The following is a 20,623-nucleotide window of genomic DNA, read 5'->3' on the forward strand; positions in this document are numbered from 1 at the left end:
ACTCTATGAAAATTTATTCTATGTAAATGCATTCTATGTATATGCTTTACCAGAGCTTTGACTTAACGTGCAAGGTCGCCTTTTCATATAAATATTCAAAGAACGGAACAATGGAGAAATTGGAATTGCAAAATCTCACATTTGATTATAGTTTCATCTCTATGTTACCTCGGTTTAGTGCCATTTGTGGTCGTTTACATTAGGTTTAAAATATAAAGGCCCAATTACAAGATTTTGTTTTAAATAATAGTGAAAACTTCATTTTAGAATACATAATGAGAAAGAAACATACCAATTGATTACGTGAAGAGTTATCGGGGTCGCTACCGGGACAGTAACTACATTACTGCTGAAGTTTCGACGTGGCGATCCCGAGAACTCTTCACGCAGTCAATTAGCCGAGATAGCACATAATCTTTGTATACCAGTTAATTCAATATCATAAAAGCCTCGGTTCTTGTACAGGAGGGCTTTCATGATGTTCCTTTTGTCGGTTTATGTCCTCGATAGCCTAAAATTTATATCTGTTACACAATTACTAAGTTTTCATAAGACTAATAATATACATAATTACTCCTGTCTCTTGTGCAAATCTTCGTCCTGTAATCTTTGCTTCCACTCTGATTTATTAACATCATATAAAAAAAGACATGAGCTAAGATTTAGATAGTATTGCTTTTATATGAATATTCTCTTTCCTAAATTAAGAAAATAAACTGGGCACGAAACTGCAAAAGATGACCCCGTGAGATAAGGCAAGGGACGGGGATATGTGGGGAAGGCAGACGCAGCGCCATCTCTATGTGTTGGACGGAGCGAAAAAGAGATTGGAATAGCAAAATACCACTTTGATAGATAAACAAAGGTAACATATAGCTTCATATATATGTTTCCTTGGTTAAGAAGCATTGTGGATATTTTAGGATTATAAAAATTCAGGAAAAACTAAGATCATATTTTGAAAAAATATTGAAAAATTCATTTGAGAAGGTATGCTGACAAATAAATATTTGACAAATATATCAGTTGATGTCTTAGCTCTAATGCTATAGATTACCTATACTATTTATCTTTTAGTGGTTGATATAGATCTTGTTTAGCCCGAACATGATTCCTTACTACTACGTCATAATTATGTAAATACGAAGATAGCTCGTGACGAAAAATGCATACAATTTCTCTAGTCTCTCCCACGAATCTTTACCTTTATATTTACATTGAAATCAGTGTGGTATTGCTTCAATTTTCATCAGACTAAAATTTTATTTTGAAAAATTAAAAGATAAAGGCTAGATCGCACTCTGATTGCGTGAACATTCTCTTCCCAAAATAAAGAATATATAAAGTGGACACGAGATTGAAAACGATGACCCCGTGCGATTTTGCAAGGGATGCGTTTACACTGCGTAGGTATACACTGATTGCCGTTTCGGCGGAACGGCGACGTATCCATCTGCTTCAATGGACGGAAGAGAGATTTTAATTGCAAAACATAACTATTTATAGTAGTTTCATTTATAAATTTCTTTGATTTAGAGGCATTGTAGCTATTATTAAGATAATAAACACACAAGAAAATACTCAAGAAAGTCATTATTACTAGGAAAATAAACATTCAAGAAATACCGCGACATTACTGTGAAAAATATTACTAACTTCATTTGAAAAGGTATGATGGGAAATAAATACATCAATTGAGGTCTACGTTCCTACATACAAAGAGTATCCGTACTATTTATCTTTTAGTGGTTGAGTTAGGTCTTTCTTGTCTGAAAATACTTCTAATCATTAATACTTCATATTACGTAATACTTCATAATTACGAAATTACGAAGCTAATGGATGGCAAAAAATGTATACAATTATATTATAGCTCTCCATCTTTACCTCATAATCAGGGTATTGCTGCTTCCATGTACATATTTATAAAATGTTGTAAAAAAACTGAAAAGTTAGATCACACTCTGATTACGTGAATATTCTCTTTTCAAAAATGAAGAATATAAAAAGTGGACGCAAAATTGCAAAAGATGACCTCGTGCGATTTGGTAAGGGATGCGTGTAGGTATACATATACACTGCTTGCCGCTTCGGCGGAACGGCACCATCTCCATCTGCAGGGACGGACAGAGTGAAAGAGAGAGAGAGAGAGAGAGAGAGATTGGAAGCGGAGTCGACAATGAGTGCGTGTGTGTGTGAGTGGCAGAGATTGTTTGGTCTTTTGTTGCCCAGAGATGAGAGTTTCCAAGGAGAGGGAGAGATAAGCGATGGGGATGGAAAGCAGGGTGGCGCTGGTGGAAAACGAAGACGGGAACAACACGCGCAGCGGGGCGAGGAAACGTTTCACAAAGTGAGCAGCTTTAATCAAAATATCACATCCCTCCTACGAGATACGGACCGAACAATGTAAATTTGACTCCCTACCATCCAACGCAAGAACAAGCCGATCACACATCGTAGGCATGCGATGTGGGAAACGAGTTTCAGCACTAGAATCGGGATCCCTCACGGTTGTCTATCAAGAACATTTGGGGCTGCAAAGTGATAGGTGCAGAGAATGTAATTGAATCCTTTGATTGCAGCCAAAACTCTATAACCCACATGCGTCGCAAAGACATAATGGATATGCCGGCGAATACTGAGTCGCTAAGATTTTCCAAAATTGCATTTATAAAAGTGTTTCGTTGATGGTGTAATAACTTTTTTTCACGGTGAACGATCACAGGGAACTACACCTCGAAATAACTTTTTACATAAAAATTTTCGCGAATTATAGCCTACAACAACATACGCATCTAGGTACATTTTTAATATATTTTCGAAGAAATTATTTTCTCGCATTTACATTTTGTCAATTCAGACTTCATCGCTAGCAATCCTTTACCTTAGACAAACGATGCTAGTTTGTATCATACGGGCACAGAAACTGACCAATCCATTGCATTCTAGATAAATTAACTGTTATAACTTCATTTGGTCTCACTCCATAAAGATAAATGCAAATGTCAGAGAATCCTAAGTCGCTACAATTTTCCAAAATTGTACATGAAAGTGTCGGTTTCGTTGATGGTTTAATGGGTTGTATTGAATTCTCAGAAAATTAATACTTAAACGATGAATAACCAAAGGGAACTACACTTCTGTATAATTTTCCGCAAAGAATTTCCGTGAAGTATGGCCTCCAAAAGCATAATATGTAACTAGGTACCAACTCATATTAATTTTCGATGGAATGATTTTTTTCGAACCTGAATTTTGTCATTTCCAACTTCATCGAAGGAAATCTTTTACCTTGAACGAATGATAATATGAAAATGAAGCACAGAACGCACATAAACGCAGAAAGTATCCAATATGTATCTAACGCACTCAACGCACTCCCTCGATGGAAATTAATTTTGGATTCTGCGGTAAAGTATCATCAAACAAAAATGAAAACAACGAAATTTCGTAAAATATTATCTCAAAATACAAACTACAAAATGTAAATTGAACAATTTCGTGCGGTCAGTTTTGGAGAAAATTCATATTCAAGGAAAAGTTACGCGTCACTAGAAAGCACACGATTCTGTACACAGAGTAGATTAAACTTGTTTCAGAAATCACAGCCATTTATTTAGATTAATCACCAAGTTTATATTCGTAATAATATCTAAACATATTGAATACGCGTGAAAAAATGTATTTCTATCACTTTTATTTCAAAAATTTTATACGTATTTGCCAGCGGACAAAAAACAAAATGCATGATATATGATCCTCTTTGCTCGGTACCCGCTATTTAGTTTCAAATGATACCGGGAGTCTGCAACATAAAGTCGATTGGCAAAGAGCGAGTCAGCAAATATCTCACAGACAACGGAGGATTTATGGCAGTACCTTCAAGAACAATGACAGAATATTGAACATCGGAAAGCTATAAATCGAAAATATGTCGAACCATCTCAATAGCGAGATCAGACAAGATGGATAAAAAAATGTATAAAGCAAATAAGAAGCACGGCGAGTTCTGAGCAGAGTAAACTCATTGAGATAGCGATTGGAAATATTTGTCGGTTACATTTGTGGCTAGAGAGGATCTGAAGAACGAATACTTGTACAGCTGGGTAAAACTATGCTTATAGATGGCTGCTTAAGTGATTCCCAAGCTCAGCTCAGGGTTTCTAACATTTCCAGCTCAGGGTTTATAACTGCATAGTGTTACGTTGCTAGACTTTATGTTCACTTTCACAACCAGAAAATGCGAAAAAGTGGAATATTTTCAAATATAAAGAAAAACCGTTAATTCTTCAGTATTAGAGTAGTAATGGAGAATGAAAACTATTCTAGCACATCTGACGCCGGTATTTGACATCGTGAAATTTATAACTTATTTAAATTGTTTACCCAGTATATTATTTTATACCAACGGATTTAATATCTTGTGAGTTACCATAAACTAAAACAAATGGAATTATAATCAACCTACGGCCTCGTGCAGACCGTAAGCTACTATCAATCGGGTAGTTAATAAACTTATTCCCGACATTATTAAAACTTCTAATCAAATTAAGGATTTCAAGATATAATTTAACGATAATAGCCAACATATCGAATAACAAAGCGTTGTATGATGCGTTAGTAAATATTTATTAAATAAAAGTGACAGGAAAAATGACCTCTCAAGTGAACAGGCATCAACTTTAAAAAAAATATCACTACAATCTACCGATAAGGACTGCGGAAAGCAGCATTTTTCCCACAGTTAGATGGGTTCCCGCACTATCTTCAAAATTCCTGAATGCAATTTCTCGACAAGCAGAAATCTCATTTCCGAGCCTTTCACGGAATGCTATTTTTCCCCATCTCCAATGAGAGATGGATACGACGATATCGTGTCCGGAATTGCGGAGCATATTTTGCAAGAGAAATTATCGGTTTCTGAGCATAGATGTATGCAAATGGGCTTCCACGTTTGCTGAACATTTTCCAGAAATTCCTGACGGTCATATCTTGTATTCTACGGAATAAGGTGCATGCAATTGCCGATTCACGACAGCAATCGATAAATTCGAGCATTGCATAGAAGTTAGGGACACGTTCCTGTGTGTTTCAAGATAATTTAAAGAGAAATAGTGTACCAAATGATGCGTAGAACTACAATTAAATCTTAGTAACGTCCTTTTTTTAAGTGTGTCAACACTAACTAAAACAAATGAATTGAAAAGAGAGCTGAATATTTATTTTCACGAAAGTTATGAACTAATCACAAGACCAAATGATAATAATTAGGATCTGCAAATGAAACTCATCAAATTATGCGCATATGATATTTTAAAAAAGTTTCCCAACAAATGTTATGTACACATCATAGCGAAAAATTAGTATTTTACGCTAAAAATAAAAAGAGAAGTTCAAAAAAGTCACAAGAAAATGGGTTTGGCATAGGGAAACATAATTAATCTTATTCTAGCGAAAGTTGAAACCGTATTTTATTAATTTCAGACGGAAAATAGTCGTTTTCATACCACCTAAGACATACGCGTCAGTAATTACTCGCCTAAATACACAAAGCCCTATCCCGGATAACAGAAGAAACTTCGAAAAGCAATGAGATTTACCGCTCTCCTTTGCCATCTCCCTTTCTCGAATCGAATTCTCCCTTTCTTCTATCGAATTCGACCACTTTTCAAACACCGCGACTTTGCATTATGAATGGCAGGTGAGTTACGAGAGTTCTGCCTATATACCGTTCAGGGAAAATTTAAATTGAAAGTCAAATCTCCCACCCTCGGGCCATTTTCGGTTGAATGTGTATTCTCACCTGAGCTCGGGTAATTACTGTCACCCTAAATGAGTTCAAAAAGGGAATCGCTTATGGCGCTGAGTTCATATACATATAAGATATATACCGTCGCCCCATGCACAATGAGGGATGCTCAATAAACGTATACGGTAAATAACGCGTGCCGTGCCCTCGTTAGGTCGTTAGTGAGGATATGAGCACCCAAATTCACCCTAATATTAAGGAAATTCATTCAGATGAGAAACGAAATAAATTTCATTTATACTTAAAAATCCAAACTATACCCTGTTAATACTATACATAATTGGACGAGGAAGAAAATAATTTGGCATTCTTAGCTATCTTCTAGGCATTGGTTTTGAAATTCCAAAGGTATACTTCGGTTCTCATGGGCAATAGCTGTCTGAGGTATTAAAGAGGTCGAGTAAAATTTAAATATGATTGTCGTTGTAACAAAATACTGATACGTATGAAGTTCTCCATGGCGAACGATTCATGCTAAAACTAAAATATGGACACGTTAGTAAACTACTTCTTGAGCCATTAGAAAAATAAAACGTAACTGATGTCAGAACACATCAGTTTCATGAAAATGGCGCTAGAAAAGGCAATTAGAGTTTGAAAAATGTATTTAAAAATAAGTGCCTTTTGATTTTTCTGCATTACGTGTGCCCTAACTTTCTTATCTACATCAATGAGTACTACTAATTACGAGAGTACTAAGATTACATTCGCTTTCGCTAGGAGAAAAACCTTATGCATATTGATCAGTAGTTATTAATTTTATAATGTCACATGCGCACCACATTTTTCCTTTTTGAAATCTGAAATGTCTAAAACTTATTTTGCTTCTTAAAACCGTTATTCTAAAACTTGATTAATTTTCTCATCAATCGTAATTGAAGTTTTCATTTTTTTAAGGAGCCGATGCCAATTATTGTCTTCTTTTTAACAGAACGCGGTTTATTTTTTAGTTTATTTTTCTTCTTTAATAGCATTGCTTATCTACATCAATGGGTAGCCTCCGTGGAAACTAAACTATTTTACAAAATACGCGAGAAGTATTGGTTTGGAATTATTCAGCCGCGATTTCAATGTTTTTTTAAAATCTTTATTACACTCTTGAGCCATTCAAATAAAGAACCAAATTCTTTCAGGCGCAAAAAATGCTTATTTTTCAGACCTTGAAGAAAATTAAGCACTTGTTTTGCCATAACAATTCAAAATATACATATTTCTATCATTGATCGAATAAAGGATAAAGAGAGAGGAGTCTGCCTGCGAAAATATAGGGCGATGTGGAGCCTGAAAATAGGAAAATAAATACGGTCCCAGGCAAACTCAACTCGAGATATCTCAGCAAATACGACCTTAATACGACATGTGAAAGCGAGACTCCCGCTCTTAAATTAAAGTCTCCCACATGATACCTGTTCCTCGCCAATCCTTCCTTATTGCTTCTCTCTCTCGAGTTAAACCCTTATATATGGCAGAGAGGAGGGGATGAACACCCCACCATTAATATCCGCCAGTATTCCAGCCACACTGAAGCGCTACCTAAAACTCGCGACTAAACGTGGGCGCAAACGATATTTTTGCCATCAGCAACCGTAAACTCTTCTTCCACTAAAGGCGGCGTTTACGGTAGGATTGGCAGGAACTAAAAAAGAGATACTGGTTTCAAGAAGTGAATTCTAATATTCTTCATAACGAATAGAGGAATATGGGATTACAAATAATTTCATAACAGAAAGAATGAGAGAACCAGAGGGAGATCCCACTCCGATATATATAATTCTCTGGAAACAAGAAGAGATATACAGCGATAGCTTCATTTTTTCCTTGTTGCTACCAAGCAAGTAATCAATCAAACGAAATAGATTTCGTGGCAATCATGAAAAGGAACGGTTTTTGGTATAGATAGAATATATGAGAGGTTAGAAGAAGGATTTGTTAAAAACTGCTACGATTGACATAGTAGTTTAACTAAATTAATAAGGAATTTAGAATGGAAAAGTCTACCCGATCGATGGGAAACATAGATTAAATCCTTTGCGGAAATTAACAGTAGAATAATTTTTGCTAGATCTTCAAGATATCTAGATACAGCCAAATTATTATGATAGGAATGATCACATGGATAAGATTAGGGAAATATTTTGCAGAATCTATAAGTGTAAGATGTCGTTTTTACGCGTACAAGAAGGGATCATAGTACCTGCGTTAGATTAGCTACATGATATCTTGACTCGGGCATAGGTAAAATAGACTTTAAATGCATTGTTAATAATTTGTTATATTTGTAAATACTAACTACCTGCATGCATTTTTGGCATATTATAACTCATGCACGAATAACTTACTACGCTAACCTTTCGTTTTCCTATTTTAACTAGTGGTTTTATTTGCTTAGTACCATCTTCGTGTCCTTAGCACTCTCCTATTTTCTGGTTTGACCGCGTTCTTTCGTCCTGTGTCTGGAAAACGAACGCCTTTCTAAGGCTAGGACGAGTGTTTCATGCCTGGTGCGGAATCACAACTTGGTTATGGCTTACCCGGAGCCCCGTAGATGTAGAAGTATACCTACTGGCGTATGATATGAAGACATGATTACGATAAACTAATTCAAAGATTATCACAGCAATAACTTTTGAAATACATAATTCTATAGGTAAGTTAGAAACCATCGTAAATACTTGCGTTTTGACGCGCTGTTCATATTCGCCAGCCATGGGAAACAGCTCTTTTAATAGATTGAGGAGATATGCGAGGGAGCTCAAACTCAGAGCAAGAGAAGATAAATTCGGCATTTTCAAAATGGAATGAGAACTTTGATGATAACCAGCCGTATGCCACTGCATCTCTACCTCTCATCTATTTGCCAATCTAGATGAGAAATTAAATTTTCCGAAAGACTTCACGGATATCGTGTTGAGGAGAAAGAGAGAAGGCAAAACGGATAAGCCAAAAACAACTTCAAAACACAGGGAAATATATACATCTCTTTTCAAGAGTTTTATCCCCTGGAACGGTTCACTCCGCCTCGTAATCTTCTTAGATTAAGACGATCCCCATTCAACATTGTCCGTCCATTGTCTTCCCTTTCGCGGCTATCAAAGTGAATCCGTCCCACGTTTCCTCTTGGTTTTCCTCGCGAGGGGTTGTGGGACTCTTCTTTCCGGGCCATTTACCCCATCCCCTCTGCGACTCGGTACATGCATATTTCTCCTTCCCTATCTCCCTCCCTCTTCATCATTCCGCTGCGAAAATATTCTTCAAACCTCATTCATTCGCTTCCACGATCCCATTTATCTCGCGAAAATTCTCTCTCTAAACACTTCTTCCGCGGCGATTCCCCTCCTTCAACCACATTATGTGTATATGTATCCATCCCCTTAGGCACTCATTGGCCCGCTTATTTTCACTATCTGGCGTCCTTCAAAAACGAGCCATCTCAAACATCCATCTCTCAGTCCCTCCGAATTTGGGAGAAAATTTTTGCTTAGCGTCCCTGTAACCCAGCATCTACATCTTTATATATGCAAAAGAGAATGTATGTTTGTCTGTCCGCTTTGTATTTCCATACAGCCGCAGGGATTGCAACTAAAGTTAGTATATAGGTACATCTCTTGCTCTACAACCCTATAGTGCTTCTTTCATTTGTGTTAATGGCGTCCTTTGCGTCGTGCTCTGCATTACCGGTTGTTACCTCATGGCATAAAACTTCTGAAATTGGACATCCTGTCGATTAGGCACACCTCTTGACACTCGCAAATAGAAAACATAAAATCCCATACGATCATGAAATCCAAGACCTAAGCTACCCACTTCTCTGTGCACTAACCTTCCCGAGCAAGGTAACGCAGGGGGGGCCTTCTAGTTAACTATAAAGGGGAAAATCGATTATAGTTGTTTAAGATCCATACGTTCCTCACTCTCATGCGGCAAGCATTTATACATTTAACACACCAAGGATGAAATTCAACATTAAAAAATATATTGACCTAGCCGCGATTCGAACTCGAATCTCCCAATAGGCAGCCATGCGTGTTAGCCAGTTACACCACCAGGCCATTTTAAAACTGGCTAAAGCGGATTACCGGAAATTGAGAGATCCGGGTTCGAATCCCGGCTGAGTTAAATATTTTTTAATGGCGAACTTCATCCTTTAACTTTGCACCCGCGCACGTGACTGCGTACAGAGTTCCTTTTTCCATGCAGTGCTTTCATTTATACATTTTTCATACGTAGTGTTTAAAATTTCAATTCTAGGTATGTAATTATTACAAGAGTACATCGATAATATTTAGAAAAGATTCATCTATTTTACATCGAGACACAATAAAGATTTTTTATCCAAAATAACCAAGCTAGTGCGTGAAATAACCGATTCTGAGAGCCAGGGGTGAATATATAGTAAACTCACGCGGGGCGGCTCTCTCCCGTAACATGGAAAAGTTTTTCATGTTTAACTGTCCACCTACTAGTCCCTAGAACTATTTTTGTATTTCCTATCCATCTATTAGTACTATCGTGCCTCCTTATAGTTTTTATAATTTCACCTTAAGTTTACATATAAAAGTCACCGAGTGCTCATTTTTAAAATTACTTAAAGTTACCTTCAATTGATCTTATTCCGCCCCGAAAGATGAGAAAAATATATTTTCGCTAAATCCTAGTTCACACCAAACAAAAGTTATCAAATTTCTTGTAAAATATAATTTTCCACAAACTTCCATTCTCTTAAATTTATGGGACATGGCGAATTTATGGAGAAGGGAATGGAATTTCCTAGTAAAAAAGGGTTCACTAAGTACTCATCATAGGAAGTACTTCGCCTTCGACAACAGAAAATTATCTGCCTACAAAATGAAATTAAAAATATAGTCTTGTGCTTGGTAAAGAATACGAAACGTTTGAATTGTTTCCGAAAAAAAGTGATTTTTGCATCTTATTTTCACCCCTTCCTCTCATATTACATGTTTAAACAACTGGAAGATATCTGAATTCCCTCTATTAATTAATCAGTGTTCTGGTGACATTAACAGCTTTCACAGGAGATACATAAGGAATCATGTTTGAAACAAAAATTGAGCGGGAGTTCCCTTTAGCTTTGATCATCGGAACTCCACACGGCGCAGAGAGCAAGAGCTCAGAATGGGCACGAATTAGTGAAACCATGGTGGTCACGACTGTTTAGTGACCTTGCTCTTTGGATGTAGAGGAGTATGCGTGGAGGAGATCATGAGTGAACAATTAGGGTGTGGGTATAGGCACGGTCTTCCATGCGAGAGGATCTCAGGGGGCAGCATCGGTTTAGCGAGGCAGAGTCAGGGTTCTGAACACGCGGATCGGCCGCCTAGTCATACAAGGCGAACATGGGGATAGGTTCCTGTGTGGGGTTGCGTGAGCCGGAGCGAAAGCCGATGGACAACCCTAAACCCACCCACCTCTTGCATATTGATGGGCTGGGTAAATACTCAGGAAATAGCATATTCATTGGTGGGTATTTAATATCCGCATAGAGATAAAATCATAGACGTAAAGAAATAACCATTTCTGAATTAATTAGAGAATTCCACTTTAGGAGAGGAGAAGGGATAGGTTAACTAGTGCGAAAATAATTCCCCCTGTAAATCTATCTTAAACAGTAAAATAATATCACACAATTAATAAAAAATAAATAAACTTAATAATGATATTTTCGATTTTTTAGTATAAGGATATTATCTTTCCGTAAACTTTAGGTGATACTTAGACTATAAAGTGACTTCATGAGATCAATGATCGCTTCAGACTAGATCAGATACTACTACTCTCCAAGTTATTATGAACAAAAAAATTGAAATACCTACATGAAATCCGCACCCAAAAATACACATGAATACCCCACACAAAAAAAAATTCAAGTCGTATTTTTTCCTCTAAGTGATTATTATGTCACGGTTATTGATTTATGCGCACGTCACAGATCCCCAGTTTAAAAAAATATTTTTCATATTTATACTGTCAATGCGCTTGGCATACACTTGAGTTATGAATACCCTGACGTCTACCAATTTATCTTATCTATCAATGTAAACATCAAGGGTGCATAAAATGCGAAATCTCTGAAATTTGCGATTTCGAGAGAGTCGGGTTTGAATCTCGGTCAAGTCAAATGATTTTTTCCTAGAACTTTCGCACTTTAAGTGCACTTGCGAGTAATTATCGGGGAGGAAATGTTGAAAACAGTGTTAGTAGGTTGAATTTTGGCTAAAATATGTGGAGGAAGGAAGAGAATAGGAATTTACATAATTTTAGATAGAAATGAAAGGGAGTAGGCCATATTATGATTTGAAGAGGGAAGTCCATGATGGGAGGGGGGACTGCCAGAATATTTCCTAAATACTTTATGCAAATCTGAATTAATCGGTTGAATATTTTAATAATAATAAGCGCACTTGCGGATGACTCCGTTACGGCAGGCCACTATTATTTACAAGTCCAAGTCCGAATTTTGTTGAAGTCTCGTAGTTCCCAGCCAAAGTGGCTGTTTCCTGAGTGTTCCTCTGTCGAATTGTTTCACGGGAACAACAAAATCACTTTTTTTAAATTAATGCGAGTCATGACAAATAGGATTTAATTATGGTTAGGGATGTGGAATCAGTTTAGAGCACATTTAGGGTAACGATGTTTAGGTTTTGCACAAGGTTCGTAGACCCAGAGGTGAGTTAGCAGAGGGTTTTTGGCGGCAGCAAATGATTTGAAAAATTTTGATAGCGTACATTTCAAATGTGTTTGGATCGGCGCTATTTTTAGATCCTTGCGAGTGTTTCGGTTGATTACGAACCACGGAGCACCTTGAAAAGTAAAACATTATATAAACGTGGCATATAAAGTAAGGGCCGTTTGGTCACAGGAAAAAATACTCATATGAAACTCATTCCATTGGCACTTTTAGTTGGCTACAAACCCACTTCACTTCTACACAATTGCCGTTCACTTCTAAGCATTTTTCCCAATGCTGCACCAGCTTCTTTAACCCCTCTGCATAGAAGCTCACCACCTGAGAAATGACTGAAAATGACGTTCCTGAGTTCCTCTTCGTTTTCGAAACGTTGTCCACCAAGCCCCTGGATCAAGTTGGTTTCACGGCACCATTATCTAACGTTTCCTTCACTCATAATTATAGGCCCATAAACTTGGCATAACTCCCAATGAATTTCAGCAGCCGGCAATCCTTTTCCACACAAGAATCGTATGACAGAACGCACTTAACAGCTGACGGGATCAACTGTGGGAGGGAACCTCCACCTACCCCCCTCATGCGCTCACCCCCTCCCTTCACCCTTTCCCAGCGACCGGCACAGAGGCACGATCCCGTTCGACGCCTTCTGCGTTTGGGCCTTTCCCGCGTGCCGGGGTCCACCCCTGAAGGATTTGGGTGAACATACCCCGACACTTTGTCGCCTTCGCCTTTTGTCCCCTTTGGTCTTTCCCCGCCCGCTCATGTGCACCTGCTCCTAGGGAATACCCCGGTCAACGAACCGCGAGTAGCGGTTTTCGGGCGACTCCCTGCGTCATTGATGCCCGGCAAAAACAATATTTAAGCGAGCATCGAAGACGCATCAGGGCCATTCCCGCCTACGCCTTTTCCTCGCTCACGGCAGAACCCCTTGCTGGGTCGTCGAGGCGCTCCCTTCGGCCAATACACCCTTGCCGGTCGCGGACTCTGCACCATTACCTTCCTCGGGAGACCTCATCGCCGGGTCACCATCCTCTTCCCCGGGAGACCTCATCGTCGGGTCACCATCCTCTTCCCCGGGAGACCTCATCGCTGGGTCACCATTACCTTCCTCGGGAGACCTCCAGTTGGGTCACCACCACCCTCGCAGAGTGAGTACTTCCACCCCCCTCCTTCACTACACCCCCCCGTTAGGCCTTACGCTTTGATTGGATTGGTATGTTCACACCCTTTATACTAATTATTTCATTGAGCAGCAATAAACTGTGTTCGCTCCCTATATATCTGTACTTATTTCTTACGTGCTCCCCAACCTAATCACGACGCGACTCGCCACCACGACATTTGGTGTCAGGTGTGAATTACGAATGAAAGTACGAAATTTGTGAATTTTTTTTGTGAATGGGAGTCGAACTTTTTATAACAATAGTTTTGTTGCTCAATGTGAGGTGTGCATCTCTTCCCGGATTCCAGTGTATAATTATAAATTAATCGTTGTAATTACTATTGTTTCTCATCATGAATCCGTTTATCCAAGACTCGTCATCCGCTCTTTTCCCACATTCATCTAGTGTTCGTCAACCCTTAACAAACTTTATTGACTTCGAGCCAATGATTAATTCAATTAATCCACCTACCACCGAAAGCAATGTGGATTCACTTGCATCAACACGTTTACCTATTCCAAATAATGCCTTAGGCAGTCAAGTGTATTTCATACCCAATTTTAGTGGTGACGATAGCATCTCCGTAGACACCTTTTTAGAAGGATTGAAAATAACTAGTCATTTGAGTGCTTGGACTGAACAGCAAACGCTCTGCATTGCTCGCTTGCGTTTGAGTGGTTCTGCCGCTGAATATGTATCAGCCAACCCTCATGTAGTTGAAAGCTTTGAAAATTTCTCCACATTTCTCAAACGAAGATTTGCATGTCGTATCTCGCCACTCTCCTTAGAACGAATGTTTTCCAATTGTGTTCAGCAGCCTCTAGAGTCCGTTTCAAGTTTCGCGACACGCCTAAGAAAAATTTCAAGGCAGCTAAGGGAATCAATTGCAAATCCTGTATCAGAGGGAGCCACGGCAATGTTGGAAAACAGGCTCCTTATGCAGTTTATGCTAGGCTTACGTGAGGAGATAGGTCGTTTCGTACAAGTGAGAAATCCTAAAAATATGTTAGAAGCCGAAGATTTTGCCCTGAATGAAGAATTTAATGTTCGAAATTATGCAGCGAAGCCCTTGGATTCCCATTATCCGCCTCTACATCAACGTGACGCTTCGGTGAACGCCATGTATGGAAACTCTTCCAACGGAGTCCCTTCTGGATATTTGCACTCCCACCACCTCCTACAAGTAAACCGCATCCGCAGTGATGGCAATTCACAAGCCTACTGCACTTCGGCACCACCTCGTCCTCGTGTTGAGGCTACTATGACCGGAGAAAGAGTAAATCTCAGTCGCAGTTGCTATTCCTGCGGGCGCGAAGGGCATTTCTCTCGGAATTGCCGCTCAAGAACGCGACGCTGCTTCAATTGTGGAGAAAGCACGCATTTATCAAGAGAGTGTGCTCTAGTCTGTTGCGGCCTCTGCAAGAAATCCGGTCACCGCCCCTTAGATTGCCCCTCTAAACAGGCATTGAGCGCCCAGGGAAATGGACCAACCCCGGCCGCGGGGTCGGGGATGAGTTAATATTGGCAGTTCTACCTGCAGCGGGCATGACTCTGACAATCAATATTTTTGGAAGATCCTGCGAATTTTTAGTAGACACAGGCGCAGCAGTAACGATTGTGCATCAAAAAGTTTTTCCATTCTATGCCCTTGAAGTTTTACCTTATCATCGCCCAATCAAGAGCGCCTCTGGTCACTCATTAAAAGTCACAGGGCAAAGCTACGTTCCGTTTTTGATTGACAATACCTGTTATTCCCATGACGCTTTGATTGTAGATTTGGGCGAGACTACTTACGACGGAATCATTGGATTGGATTTCATGACACGCTATGGAAGTCAGATATGCTTAGACCGTCGCAGTATTAAAGTAACCTCAGGACATGAAGTGACGCTCCGTCAAAAGACCGTTTCGTCAAGGGAAATAGATTTAATTTCCTTCGATGATTCGGCTCTGCAAGGCACTAGCACTCATATTTCGCATATGACCCCCACCGTAAATACGGATTTAATGTCCTCTGAGTCGCCGGAATTTGACCTCCGAGAAAATAACACACTACTACCAATGCCATTGAAACCTCAGAGTACTTCAGTATCATACGAAGATTTAATTAAGTTTGATGAATTGCCTGAGGGCTTAGATCACATCTTGGAGACTGAATCAGGAGAAAAATCAGATCAACTGTTTTCAAGAAATGAACAAAAAGAGTCACTGCATGAAGATAGTACAGGAACTCGAGAAGATGAACGAGAAAAACATGATGATTTGGCCGTGCAAACCGAGATTTACCATGTGAATACGTTAAGTGCTGACAATAAATTAGAAGAAATAGTCATCCCCCCAGCTGAGAGGCAAGCGCAAGATATACCTGGAAAGAATGTAAAGATAGGCGACGGCAGGGCCATACCGTCAGAGACTTCTATTGGGAATGTTTTGAGTGCTGACGATAAAGTAGGGCGAACCGCTATCTTTATTGCCGAGAGGCAAGTACAGGACGATCTTGCTGCAAACGGAGGATTGGCTATTGAGAGAAAAGGACCGTTGAAGACACCAGTCAGGAATACCTTTGAAGCTGACGATTTTACAGGGAATACCGCAATCTCTAGTGTGGAAGAAAATGTGGAAATAGTGGAAGAATCTAGCAAAGGTAAAAAGAGATCAGTCAACTCCAACGTGTCCGTCGAAGAAAACCACAGTGCAGAGAACTATTCAGCCTTAACCGACAATGCGTGTGCAATGATGGAAAATGCAGTAATTTCTCAAAAGGCAAACATTAAAAAACGATTAAAAATTCCTCCCTATACGTTTATGCTAACAACGGCTTGGAATCACGAATTAGCCGGGAAAGAGGTATTAGTGGAAGGATTGGAGGAAGATATTCTCGTAATTCCATCCCTAGCTAAAGTCGCTGATGACGGTGGAGTAAATATTCTACTTGGAAATATTTCTAACTGTGAGCAGACCGTGAAATGTGGCACACAAATTTCAATCGACGAAATTGGTAGCGAAAACGGTGAATATCTGGTTCTCTCCGTGAATGCCGACATGCAAGAAGACTCTGAATTATGGCCAAATGAAACGAAGCAAGATTCAATACTATCACTATTTCAGTTCGAAAATGTACCAGAAGAAGTTCTTGAACCTTTAAAAAGTGTCATTTTGGAATATTCGGACATATTCACTCATGGCAATATTCCCCTAGGATGTACAAATATAGTGAAGCATGTAATCGACGTCGGAGACGCGCAGCCAATCAAGAAACAACCGTTACGCGTCCCCCACGCTCTCAGACCTGTCTTAGAGGAAGAAATTAATAGTATGCTGGCTCAAGGCGTCATATCGCCCTCTACGAGCTCATGGGCGGCACCAATTATTTTAGTCAAACGGAATTCCACTCCAAGCGCTCCTGTTAAATACCGCCCCTGCATCGATTACCGTGCGCTAAATAGAGTGACGAAGAAGGAAGTTTTTCCATTGCCAAACATTGAAGAAACTTTTGACCAGCTGGGCGGAGCGAAATTTTTCTCTACGATGGATCTCTGCAGTGGGTATTGGCAGGTTGAAATGGACAGCCAGAGTAAAGAATACACCGCATTTAGCACCCCTTCCGGCCATTATGAGTGCAATCGCATGAGCTTCGGACTTGCTAATGCTCCGTCTACCTTCATGCGCCTGATGACTCAAGTATTAAAAGGACTAATTAACAGGGGATGCGCCTGTTATTTAGATGACATTATCCGATACGATTCAACTCCAGAAGAGCACATCAACGGTCTTCGAGAAGTATTTGGCAGACTCAGGAGTGCAAATCTACGTCTCAAACCTCAGAAGTGCCATTTTTTCCAAAAGCGAGTCAACTTTTTGGGGCATGTGGTATCTGCAGGCGGAATCCAGCCCGATGAAAGCAAAGTAGAAGCCATCCGAAATTTTCCTGTGCCTACAAACGTACAGACATTGCAATCTTTCCTTGGATTGGTTGGTTATTATAGAAAGTTTATACCAAATTTTGCAAGTCTCTCTAGCAATCTCACCAAATTAATTAAAAAAGGAAATGATTTCAATTGGAGAGAAGAGCAGCGGAAGGCATTTGAGAGTCTACGCCGATCACTCTCCACTCACCCGCTTCTGAGATTTCCTGATTTTTCCAGAGCTTTTATTCTCAGCACGGATGCATCGACGCGAGCATTGGGAGGAATTCTTTCCCAGGAATTTGAGGATGGAGAGCACCCTGTGGCCTGTGCCAGCCGACAATTACGTGATCAAGAAAAGAAGTATTCGGCAACGGAACTAGAGTGTCTAGCAGTCGTCGAGATGATAAAAAAGTTCCGCGTTTACCTTCTCGGGCGTGCCTTCACTCTGTATTCCGACCATCGCCCTCTCCGGTGGCTTTTGACCTTGAAGGAACCGAAACCCCGTCTTGCGCGTTGGATTATGGAGATCTCAGAATATACATTCGATATCCAACATAGACCGGGGATACAACTGCCTCACGTAGACGCTCTCTCAAGAATGACTCCAGGAGTAAACCTCATCGAGGAGCCGGCCACCCACGAACCAATCTGGGACAGGGAAATGATACTTCGTGCTCAGTCGTCATGTCCAGACCTACAACCGTATCACGAATTGGCGAGAAATCACGACCCCTCTTTATTCTATGACGACGATGGAATTCTCTATAAAGCCGAACCTGATACACCGACTGCAAGATTTCTGATCGCCGCACCGAAGGTAATGAGGAAATATGTATTAAAACGCTGCCACGACAACCCTTTGGCGGGTCATCTCGGAATGGAAAAAACGCTAGAGATTGTGAGACGTCATTTCTTTTGGGATGGATGCTACTCCGACACGCGTGAGTACGTAAAAAACTGTTTGGCATGTAAGAAACGGAAGGCTGGAGTAAAGAAAATACCTGTGCAGCCAGTCACGGAAGCAACTCTTCCTATGGAGAAGATAGCGCTGGATATTGTTGGGCCGATGCCGATGTCCTCTCGTGGAAACAAGTATATTTTAACGTGCCAAGATTATTTTACGCGGTACCCGGAAGCAGTCGCGATCCCTGACCAATCGGCAGAGACGGTGGCACGGGCCTTCGTGGAAACCGTCATTTGCCGCCATGGAGTGCCGAAAATTCTTCTGACAGATCGCGGAGCAAACTTCACCTCCAATTTAATGAAAAATATATGTAAAATTTTGAACATTAAGGCAATCTGTACTTCTCCTTATAATCCAGCCGCCAACGGTCGCTTAGAAAGGGCGCATCAATCTTTTGCCTCCGTTATTTCACATTATGTGTCTCAGGATCACACAGATTGGGACGAACATTTAAATTTTGCCCTATTTGTTTACCGAAATAGTAAAAATCGAATTACGGGATTTACCCCCTCATATTTACTCTATGGACGAGAAATGGATATGCCATGGGAAGCAGTTCTCCAGCCTGTCGGCATATCATACGCCGACGATCTTCCGTATGAACTCGTACTGCGGCGGAGGCTGCAGATGGCTCACGAACAGGCCGCAGAACTCAGTCGGAGAAATTTAGAGAGTGAACGAGAGAGGATCAATGAGGGACTCACTCTTCCATCACTCATGGTGGGACAAATGGTCCTCCTCCGAAACATGAATTTTATTAATGGAACCAGTAGGAAGTTGGCGTCACGCTGGATAGGTCCATACCAAGTGATAAAAATTAGAAGTCCGGTCTCTTACGATATTAAAAATGTCCAAAACGGACGGTGTCTTATATCACACGTCAGGAATCTTCTTCCCCTACCCCCTGACCCTCAGCCATCACTTCCAAGATTCCTCGAAGACTCCGAGACTCCCCCACCTCTTCCCTATTTTCCTGAACTCAGTGGAACGAGAACTATGCCTGAGTCCGAGGAAAAATCATCCGCCACCCCTTCTCCTCATCCGCCCGAAACCAGGGAGACCCCTCGCTATGACCTCCGACCTCTCCCTGGGCGAAGGCCACGCACTTAGACTGTATATTCTTTCTAGATATGGATCGACAGCCAATTGCCCGTCCACGCCTTTCCAGGCTAATGGAGATATTTGGCAGCTCCTTATCGGACTTGGAGGACGAGGATGAGGTACCGCCGCGACCTACCCCGCCAGTGTGGGGGGCAATTGATTGTGGTTGCGGCCTGATTATCCCATCTACCCCAGAGCGGCCCCCAACACCAGGTGCCCTACCGGAAATGGAGCTAACGAAATCCACTCCATGCTGCGTATCATGGCACACGTGGGAGCCATCCCACGATGACGCTGTATTGGATCCCCCGTCGACCCCGGAGCGACCGCCGACGCCAGGAAATGGCTTCGACCATCACCAGCCGCCGCCATCTCCGAACGACTGCACCATGGAGTGCACACTCCAATTGTGTGCTAGTGATTGGAGCGGTGCGGAGATGGAAGGCGTGAGGGAGGGCCAAAAAAGAAAGGTTTCCCGCCGCCAACACAATAAGAGACGGCGGGAACTTAACAAAAGGAGGAAGAGGGCTGCCGCTAAACAGTGAACAATTAGTGTTTTTGTGCTTAGTGAACTTTTATTTAAAAAAATAAACCCAAAACTAACAGTGATTAAAGAGTAACTTACTCAATACGCAAAAACTTATGAACATTATTTTTTTGTTTTAAAGTGTGTTAATTTCTCTTGTTTGTAAATACTGTGGTATAATTGTGATTTAATTTTTTTTTTAATTTTAATTCTAATGTGATTTAGTAAACTCACTTATTATATTGCAAACATTTGTTTAAAATATTTATCGTTCATGTGTGCCCTTTAAATGCTCCTTATATTGTCATACCCCCCCCCCCCCCCCCCCCGTTGCCTGATTTGCTAAGGGGGTGATGTGGGAGGGAACCTCCACCTACCCCCCTCATGCGCTCACCCCCTCCCTTCACCCTTTCCCAGCGACCGGCACAGAGGCACGATCCCGTTCG

The 20,623-nt window shown here is 40.6% G+C and overlaps 1 protein-coding gene across 1 annotated transcript in view; it reads right to left on the reverse strand.

Moving 5' to 3' along the window:
- Positions 1 to 20,623, reverse strand: part of LOC124155171 — a 531,883-nt gene that overhangs the window by 436,758 nt on the left and 74,502 nt on the right. The window lies entirely within an intron of this gene.

The sequence above is a fragment of the Ischnura elegans genome, chromosome 3 (assembly GCF_921293095.1).
Source record: "Ischnura elegans chromosome 3, ioIscEleg1.1, whole genome shotgun sequence".
In the NCBI taxonomy this organism is placed as follows: domain Eukaryota; kingdom Metazoa; phylum Arthropoda; class Insecta; order Odonata; family Coenagrionidae; genus Ischnura; species Ischnura elegans.